Source organism: Octopus bimaculoides, chromosome 5 (assembly GCF_001194135.2).
Source record: "Octopus bimaculoides isolate UCB-OBI-ISO-001 chromosome 5, ASM119413v2, whole genome shotgun sequence".
In the NCBI taxonomy this organism is placed as follows: domain Eukaryota; kingdom Metazoa; phylum Mollusca; class Cephalopoda; order Octopoda; family Octopodidae; genus Octopus; species Octopus bimaculoides.
In genome coordinates this window covers 54,822,510-54,831,384 of record NC_068985.1, presented here as the reverse complement: position 1 = coordinate 54,831,384, position 8,875 = coordinate 54,822,510, and the positions used below count along the sequence as shown (strand labels likewise).

General features: G+C 35.6%; 1 protein-coding gene across 2 annotated transcripts in view; it reads right to left on the bottom strand.

The window, feature by feature from the left end:
* LOC106878881 (hormone-sensitive lipase) overlaps positions 1-8,875 on the bottom strand; it is a 75,443-nt gene that overhangs the window by 23,598 nt on the left and 42,970 nt on the right. The window lies entirely within an intron of this gene.

Here is an 8,875-nt window from a genome sequence, read left to right as displayed (position 1 = left end):
TCAGATACTTTCATCTGGGTGTTCTCAACATTACACACCCACCAAAGACAATAAACACATCATTAACTTTGAGCTAACTCAATAATACATTCATGGATCATAATATGAAACTAATTTTACTGTCTCCTCTTATGAAATATCACCATGGTAATTGTTCTAAGAAAGCCCTGCACCCACTACCACCACCCACATTTAGTTGCACCATGACACACCACCAGGCAGATGATAGGACAATGAGAGGAAGATTAAAATAAAAACCAAATGATGAGTGACATTTCACTCACATATCCTAGGTTTGTTTTTACTGTGACATCTTTCAATTCTTCAAAGTATGATAGTTGTACAAAGGTGGGACAAAAAGTTCATTGGCTGATTATGAAAGAGTGATGCTAGAGCTGTAAAATCTTGCATTCATTAATTTCAACACTTCTTATTAATAATTGCATTGTTTCTTTCCAGGTAAATTGACATCTGACTGTTCAAAACAGGCTTCAGAAATAAATAGTAGTGACTTGTCTTGAAAATCAACAAAATTTGGCATTGTGGTGTTATCAAGTAGTACCTGCTGAAAAAGGGTTTAACCCCCAACCACCAGGATATTCATGCTGACATGGTTGTTACATTAGGGGATGACACTCCAGCTTTATCAACAGTGCAAAAGTGGGCAGTTGAATTTAAGAGGGGAAGAGAGAATCTTGAAGATCACTCAATGGCCGGACATCCTGCAACTGCCACCACCAAGAAAAACATTGCTTGTGTTCACCACATGGTGATGGATAACAGGCGACTAACAATAAATAAAATAGCCAATGTAAATAGCATATCCCATGAGAGAGTTGAGAATATTCTACAAAATGGACTTGGCATGACAAAGGTTTCTGCTCAGTGGTTGCCACATCTAACACCTGATCAAAAGTGCACCAGGCTGATCACATCATGGCAAAATCTGATATTATTTGAGGTAGAACCAGCTAGTATCCTTGAACATTTCCTAACGCAGGATGAGTGTTGGGTTCATCACTTTGAGACAGATACAAAGAAACAATCCATTCAGTGGAAAAACCCCTCCTCTCTTGCTCCAAAGAATCCAAAGTCATTCACCAGCATAGAAGGGGATGGCCTCAGTTTTTTGGGATGCAAAAAGCATTGTGTTTACAGACTATCTTCAAAAGGCAATACCATCAATGGAGAGTACTATGCTAACTTGCTGAGGCAGTTATGAAAGGCTATCAAGACCAAACATCCAACAAAACTGGTGAAAGAGGTCTTGTTTCATCAGGACTATGCTCCAGCACACCAGTCCTGACTGCTGCATGTCACTGTGGCTTTGAACTGGTTGACCACCATCTCTATTCTTGTGATTTGGCCCAACATAAAAAAAAAAACACTTGGCTGGGAACCAGTATCACAGTGTTGATGAAGTTTTTGATAAAAGACCCAAGCACTGCAACACCAATGGAAAAAGTGTATGGACCACAAGGGGGTGCTATATTGAATAATAAATTTCATTTGGTCACATTCCATGAAGATATCTTGGTCAGCCTATGGACTTTTCAACTGGCCCTCATATAACAATTTTCCATTTCTTTATACATTCTTTCTGTTTTTAATTGAAGTTTGCAAGATTTATTTGTGCAGCAGGGGTTGGATAATAGAGAGCAGACAAGGGTTTCTCCATAGTCTGGTCTGCTTCTCCACAATCACAGGTAGTTCTGCCCATCTTGTAGCTACATGTGATCAAAGCAATTTCTCAAGCAGTTGAACGTCTTCCACTGAATCCACGGTGCTTCTGATCCAAGGAGGAGGTCCTCAGTTGGTGGGGATTCCCATATCAATTGGAGAAAGGTCGTCTTCTCAAGATGTTGTTAGGGGGCTGGACATAGCTGAGGAAGTTTTTATCTGGGAGGAATCAACCATGCCATGAAAACAAGAAGAAATAAAATGTTGTATGTATCAATTCATAGAAAAAAATCATTGACAGATTTTTGATTCCTTGAAATTGATTCTGTTTCTTGCATTGTCATGATATAATCTTGTCATAATTTGCTTTCAAATCTAATAATACACTCTTAGCAACAAAGGTTTAAGCTTTCCTTAAACCAGGTCAAAGTCTGTAGGCTGTTGACATATCAGGTGTTGGTAACAACAGTCAATAGTAATGTTTTATTACAAAACAGTTTAATCTTAAACACCATACAGTCAGAATAATAATTTTATTCATTTACTTGTTTAGTCTTGTTGGAGCACCTCCTTAATGAGTTTTGTTGGTGAAATTGATCCCAACGCTGATTTTAAGTTTAGTACTAATTCTATAAGTTTGCTTTTTGCTAAACTGATAATTTACAGGGACATAAAACAAACCAACACATTGTCACACAGTGAGTGACAAACACAATACACACATACATACATACATACACACACACACACACACACCAGGCTTCCATACAGTTTTTGTCAATCAAATTCACTCATAAGGCATTAGTTAGCCTAGGCTACAGAAGCAGTGATTTGCATAAGGTGCCATGCCATGGGACTGAACACAAAACAACATGGCTGCAAAGCGATCTTCTTAATCACACAGATATGTCTGCTTATAAAATAGATAAGCTGTCGTCCAAATGTTTTTGATTTGGTGGAATGTGGAACATTGGAGATCAAATAATTACTGCTACACTACGACTTCATATGGAAAGTTAAACAAAATTATGTTTCAACCCTTGTGATACCAAGCCACCTGGAGTACCTCAATAACCTCCTCTTTTAAAGTAATCAAAAAACCTTCCAATATAATTCCATGTTAATTTATGTTCCAAACACTAGCATTTAAACCAGCCATATCCATCCCAAATTTTCTATCTGCACACCTACCTACAATGTCATCTCTAAAAATAAACAATCACATCATCAAAATCTCAAAGCTACAAGATAATGCATGATTAATTCAAAATAATGTGAATAAATAAGCATTATATATATATATATATTTGATAGGGTAATCTGAACACTAAAGGGTTAATAATGACAAAGTTATTTTAATAAATTCTTTTTTTTTTTTAATTAATTGAAATAAAGACAGTGTATTTCAATAGAAATATAGTAACAAAAGGGTTTCGCCGGACGAAATGCTTAGTGGTATTTTGTCTGTCTTTACGTTTTGAGTTCAAATTCTGCTGAGGTCAACTTTGCCTTTCATCCTTTCGGAGTTGATAAATTAAATACCAGTTGCATACTGGGGTTGATCTAATCGACTAGCCCCCCTCCCCAAAAGTTTTGTGCCTTGTGCCTAGATTAGAAAAGAATATAGCTTTTCTTAAGCCTTAAAATATATCTTTTTTAATCCAAGATTCATCTAGACATCCCTTGTGGTGCACAGTTTGAGAACAGCTGTTCTAAACCACTGACAGCAACAATAAAAGATCTTTAGACAAGATCTTCATTTCTTATAATGACATGTGATTCTATAAATAGTGTCTTTGTCAGAAATATCTTTTATGCCTGCCTTAGTTTTGTGATTCAGATGAAGCTGCATGATTAAACAGTAGGACATAAATACATGGCTGTGTGGGTATGTGGCTGCATGGATATGTGGTTGTGTGGTGTCATGTACAAAGACATTTTTCTTGCACACAAACAGTAAAGCATTAAACAAAAATATTTAATTTATTTTAAAATACTTCGTCATTATCATCATCACCATCATCATTTAGCATCCATTTTCCATGCTGGCATGGTTTAGACAGTTTAATTGGGAATGGTAAATTAAAGGGCTATATCAGGATCCAGTCTGATTTGGCTTGGCTTCTACAGCTGGATGCCATTCCTAATGCCAACTACTCGAAGAGTAGTCACCACTTGTACATGTCACCAGCACTAACCATGACTATGATCTCACTTGGCTTGACATGTCTTCTTGAATACAATAAATTGCCAAAGGCCTCGATCACTTGTCATCGCCTCTGTGAGACTCAACATCCCAAAATCAAAGAAAAAAATCTTTTTACCACAAATCTAGTCATTCCAACCAAGCTTATCCCATCTAATTTTTCATGAATACATTATACAATGTGTCCTTCTCTTTTAAGATGATAGGGTGTGAGTTGAGAGAATTTGGCTGTTATTTCCATCAAGTCATGTGACCACATAGCAATTATATCAAAATACAAAATAATAAAGTAAATTTATTGTGTACAGTGTTCAGGTACCTAACATATAATGATGATAGCATATTTATTTCTCATAAACACAAAGCAATCTACTTTTCTTTCACAGACAATATTGCATTTGTTAGGTAAGGTGGTCACTATCTGGAGGAGGGAAACAGAAAGGGAGAGATAGTCAAACTATTTATTAACCTGACCAAGACACTCAACTTACTTGGTCAGCAATTTTAAGGGGAGGAGATACCATCAACTTAATATTTGACTAATATTTCATTTTATCAACCCTGGAAAAATGAAGTTGACCCTGGCAGAAATTGAACTCAGACTGTAAAGGTTTGAAAGAAATACCCCTTGGAATATTGTCCAACACTAATAATTCTGCTAGCTCCCTGCCTTTTGTAATTGCTTCTGACCTTGGCACTAGGACAGCAATTTTGAAGGGAGGAGGTGAGTTGATACCATCAACTCCAGTGTGACTGATACTTTAGTTTATCAACCCCAAAAGGATGAAAACCAAAGTTGACCTTAACAAATACTGCATCATATTTTGCCTGACACACTAACATTTTGTTAACTCACTGCCCCTCCAACTAAGGAATGATAAAAGAAAGGGACAGCTAAAATATCAGCAATTCAATTTTGAGGCTAACAAATTTTGGCAATAATACTGACAGACTCTACCTACCAAGAAAGAAAGAAGGAGGCAGAGGATTACTAAATGCAGAAGACACTGTTAGTACCGCAATACTGGGGTTGAAAAATTATGTTGTGTGGAGTAAAGAAAGAATGGCAGCTACAGATACTAAAATAGTTACTGAAACAGTAGGAGAATTTAAGAACAGAAGGAAGAATAACATAGCAAGCAGATGGAAAGAAAGAATTATGCAGCCAATTCATGCAATAAATCGAGAATTTTGGAATTAAAGCTATGGCTAACAGATAGAAATCTGAAACAAGAGACCAAAGCACTAATTATATACACTCAGGAACAAGCCACTAGGACAAATCTGATTAAGGCCAAGATTGACAAAACTGTGTAGGAAAGATGTAAGTATCAATCATCTTTGAGTGAGTGCAGTAAGCTAGCACAAAAAGAGTATAAGTGCAGACATGGCTGCATAGATAAAAGAGTGCATTGGAATGATAGCCAAGTGTCTGGCTTCAAAATAACAGGAAAGTAGTATGATCACAAACCAGAGGCTATGACAGAGAATGAGAATTACAGGATCTTATGAGACTTCATCATAAAGACTGATCATACTATTGAAGCAAGAGGACGAGATACAATTATAGTGGAAAAAATAAACAGTGTAAGATCATAGACAATTATCATAACAGATCCCTTCTCATCACAGAGTTGGTACCAAAGGAATTGAAAAAATTGAGAAATAGCAGGATTTAACCAGAGAACTAAAGAGACTGTGGAAGACTAAAACAATAATTATTCTTGTGGTAATAGGTGCACTTGACACATCCAAAATACTACCTAAAACACTGAACTATCTTGGAATTGAGAGTCACATTGTCAACCTACAGAAAAGTACCATCTGGTATTCTATAGGAATCCCAATATTCTTGAGAATATCGAACTTGAAAGGATGAAAGACAAAATTGACCTCAGTAGAATTTGAACTTAGAACATATGGAGCCTCAAGAAATATCACTAAGCATCTAATCTGACACTAACAATTCTATCACCTCACTAATTTTAATAATAAATGGTTTCAAATTTTGGCACAAAGCCAGCAATTTCAGGTGAGACGGGTAAATCAATTACATTGACCTCAGTGCTCAACTAGTACCTATTTTATTCACCCCGAAAGGATGAAAGGCAAAGGTGATCTCAGTGGAATTAGAATTCAGAACATAAAGTCAGATGAAATTCTGCTAAACATTTTGCCCGATGTGCTAATGACTCTGCCAGCTCGCCACCTTTTAATAAAAATAACAATAATTCTTTCACAAATATGCATAAGGCCTGAAATTTGGTGGGAGCAGATTAGTGGATTACATCATCCTCAATATTGGACTCATACTTTATTGTATTGAATTTATCAACCACAAAAGGACGAAAGGCAATTTTCAAGATTCAAATAATTATAATAATATTCAAATTTTGGCACAAGGCCAGCAAGTTTGGAGGAGAGCATAGGTCAATTACATTGCCCCCAGTCTTCAACTGACACTTATTTTATTGACCCCAAAAGGATGAAAGGCAAAGTCAACCTCGGTGGAACTTGAACTCAGAATGTGAAGTCAGACGAAATGTCACTAAGTGATTTGCCCAGCATGCTAATGATTCTACCAGCTCACTGTCTTAATTATAATATTGGTTTCAAATTTTGGCACTAGGTCAGAAATTCTGAAGTGGTGGGGAATTGATTACATTGAACATAGTATGTTACTTTATCAACCCTGGACAGATGAAAGACAAAGCTAACTTCAGTAGCATTTGAATTCAGAATGTAAAGAGCTGGAAGAAATATGACCAAGCATTTTGTCCAGTGTGGTAACAATTCTGCCAACTTGCATCCTTAGTAATAATAATCCTTTCTACTATAGGCACAAGGCCTGAAATTTGGGGAGAAGGTATTAGTCAATAACATTAACCCCAGTACTCAATGGACACTTATTTCATCAGCTCTGAGAGGATAGAAGGCAAAGTCAACCTCAGTAACACCTGAATTCAGAATGTAGAGCTGGAAGAAATGCTGCTACGCATTTTTTTCCAGAACAGTAACAATTCTGCCAGCTAGCACCATAATAATAACAGAATAAAGAAAATAGTCAACAGTTTTTGCTTTTTTTTCTCCTGCTGTATTTCTACTGATATTTCTTGATTAACAGAGAAGTCATCAAGTATAAACTGAATTACAGAGAAATCTTAACTATAGTTTTAATGTTTAGTTTTCATGTACAAATCTGTTTATCAGTCTGTCTAAAGTATACACACACCAATACACTGAATACTAGTGTATCAATATAAACAATGTGTCATTCTGGAAACTAGAGTATAAATGCAAACATTGCAATACCAGGAAAGTTGGAGTATAAACACAAAGACAGCAATATCCTGAAAGGTGGAACATGAACACAAACATTGCAATACCCTGAAAATTGGGGTATAAATGCCAGCACTACAATACTCTGAAAACTAGGGTATAAGAACAAACACTGCAATACCAGGAAAGTTGAGATATAAATGTAAACACTGCAACACTAGAAAAGCTAGGGTATAAACACAAACTCCCAATACCCTCTTGAAAACTGAGGTTTAAACAAACACTGCAATACCCTCTTGAAAACTGGGGTATAAACACAAACACTGCAATGCCCTGAAAGCTGGGGTATAAACACAAGCCCACAATACCCTGAAAACTGGGGTATAAATATAAACACTGCAATACCCTGAAAACTGGGGTATAAAAACACAAACACTGCAATGCCAGAAAAGTTAGGGTATTAAGACAAATCACCAATATTCTGAAAAATGAAGTATAGACATAAACACTGCAGTACCCTGAAAACTGGGGTATAAACACAAAAACTGCAATACCCTCAAAACTGGGGTATAAACACAAACACTGCAATGCCCTGAAAGTTGGTGTATAAACACAAGCCCACAATACTCTGAAAACTGGGGTATAAATATAAACACTGCAATACCCTGAAAACTGGGGTATAAAAACAAACACTGCAACACTCCAAAAGCTAAACAAGACCACACACTGAATGCCGGGCATAAATGTCACCATACCAGGAAAGTTGGAATGCAAATTTCACCACACTTTGATAGCTGGGATATAAATATGACCACACCCTCAAATAGCAGCAATAGTGGAGCTAGTAAAGAACTACATCTCTGTAAAGTAGTAAAGTGCATGTATTAGATTAAATTATCAAGCCATTACATGACAGAGAAGGAACATTCCACTAAAATCAAAACACACTTTTAAATAGATTTTCTCAGCTGTATATGGGAATGGGAGCATCGTAAAGTGAACGTATATGAGAGAAGGATTAAGTCTCAAAATCTGAAAGTCTGACATTAGAGGAAATATGTCATAGACAAACAGTTTGTATTAACAAGAGAAAAGAGATAAAGATTTTACTGCTTACATATATATATATATATATATATATATATATATATATATATATATGTGTGTGTGTGTGTGTATGTGTGCATATATATATATATATATATATGTGTGTGTGTGTGTATGTATATATATATATATATATATATGTATATATATATATATATACATACATACACACACACACACACATATATATATGCATTATATGAGTAATAACTTCATAAAATGCATTTAAAAGCTTCTATAAGGTTATCACCTACCATATGCCATGATATAGCAGGGTTATTTCCTGAGCTGGATATAAACGTGGAACACTGTTAATTTGTAGAATTTATATAAAAATTTATATCAGATGTAATAAACGGGTTTTAATTACAAATTACATTTGTTTCTGTGCAGTGTAAACAGCTACAAGTTGCTGAGTTTTCAGTCTCATATCATTACACAATTTATTTTGTACATTATAAGAGAAATAAATATGATCCAGCAGCACCTGTGCCTTAGCACTTCCTCAGACTTTTTAAAAACAACACTTCTCTCTGTCTCTCTCTCACTCTTGCTCTCTCATATATATATATATATATATATATATATATATATATATATATA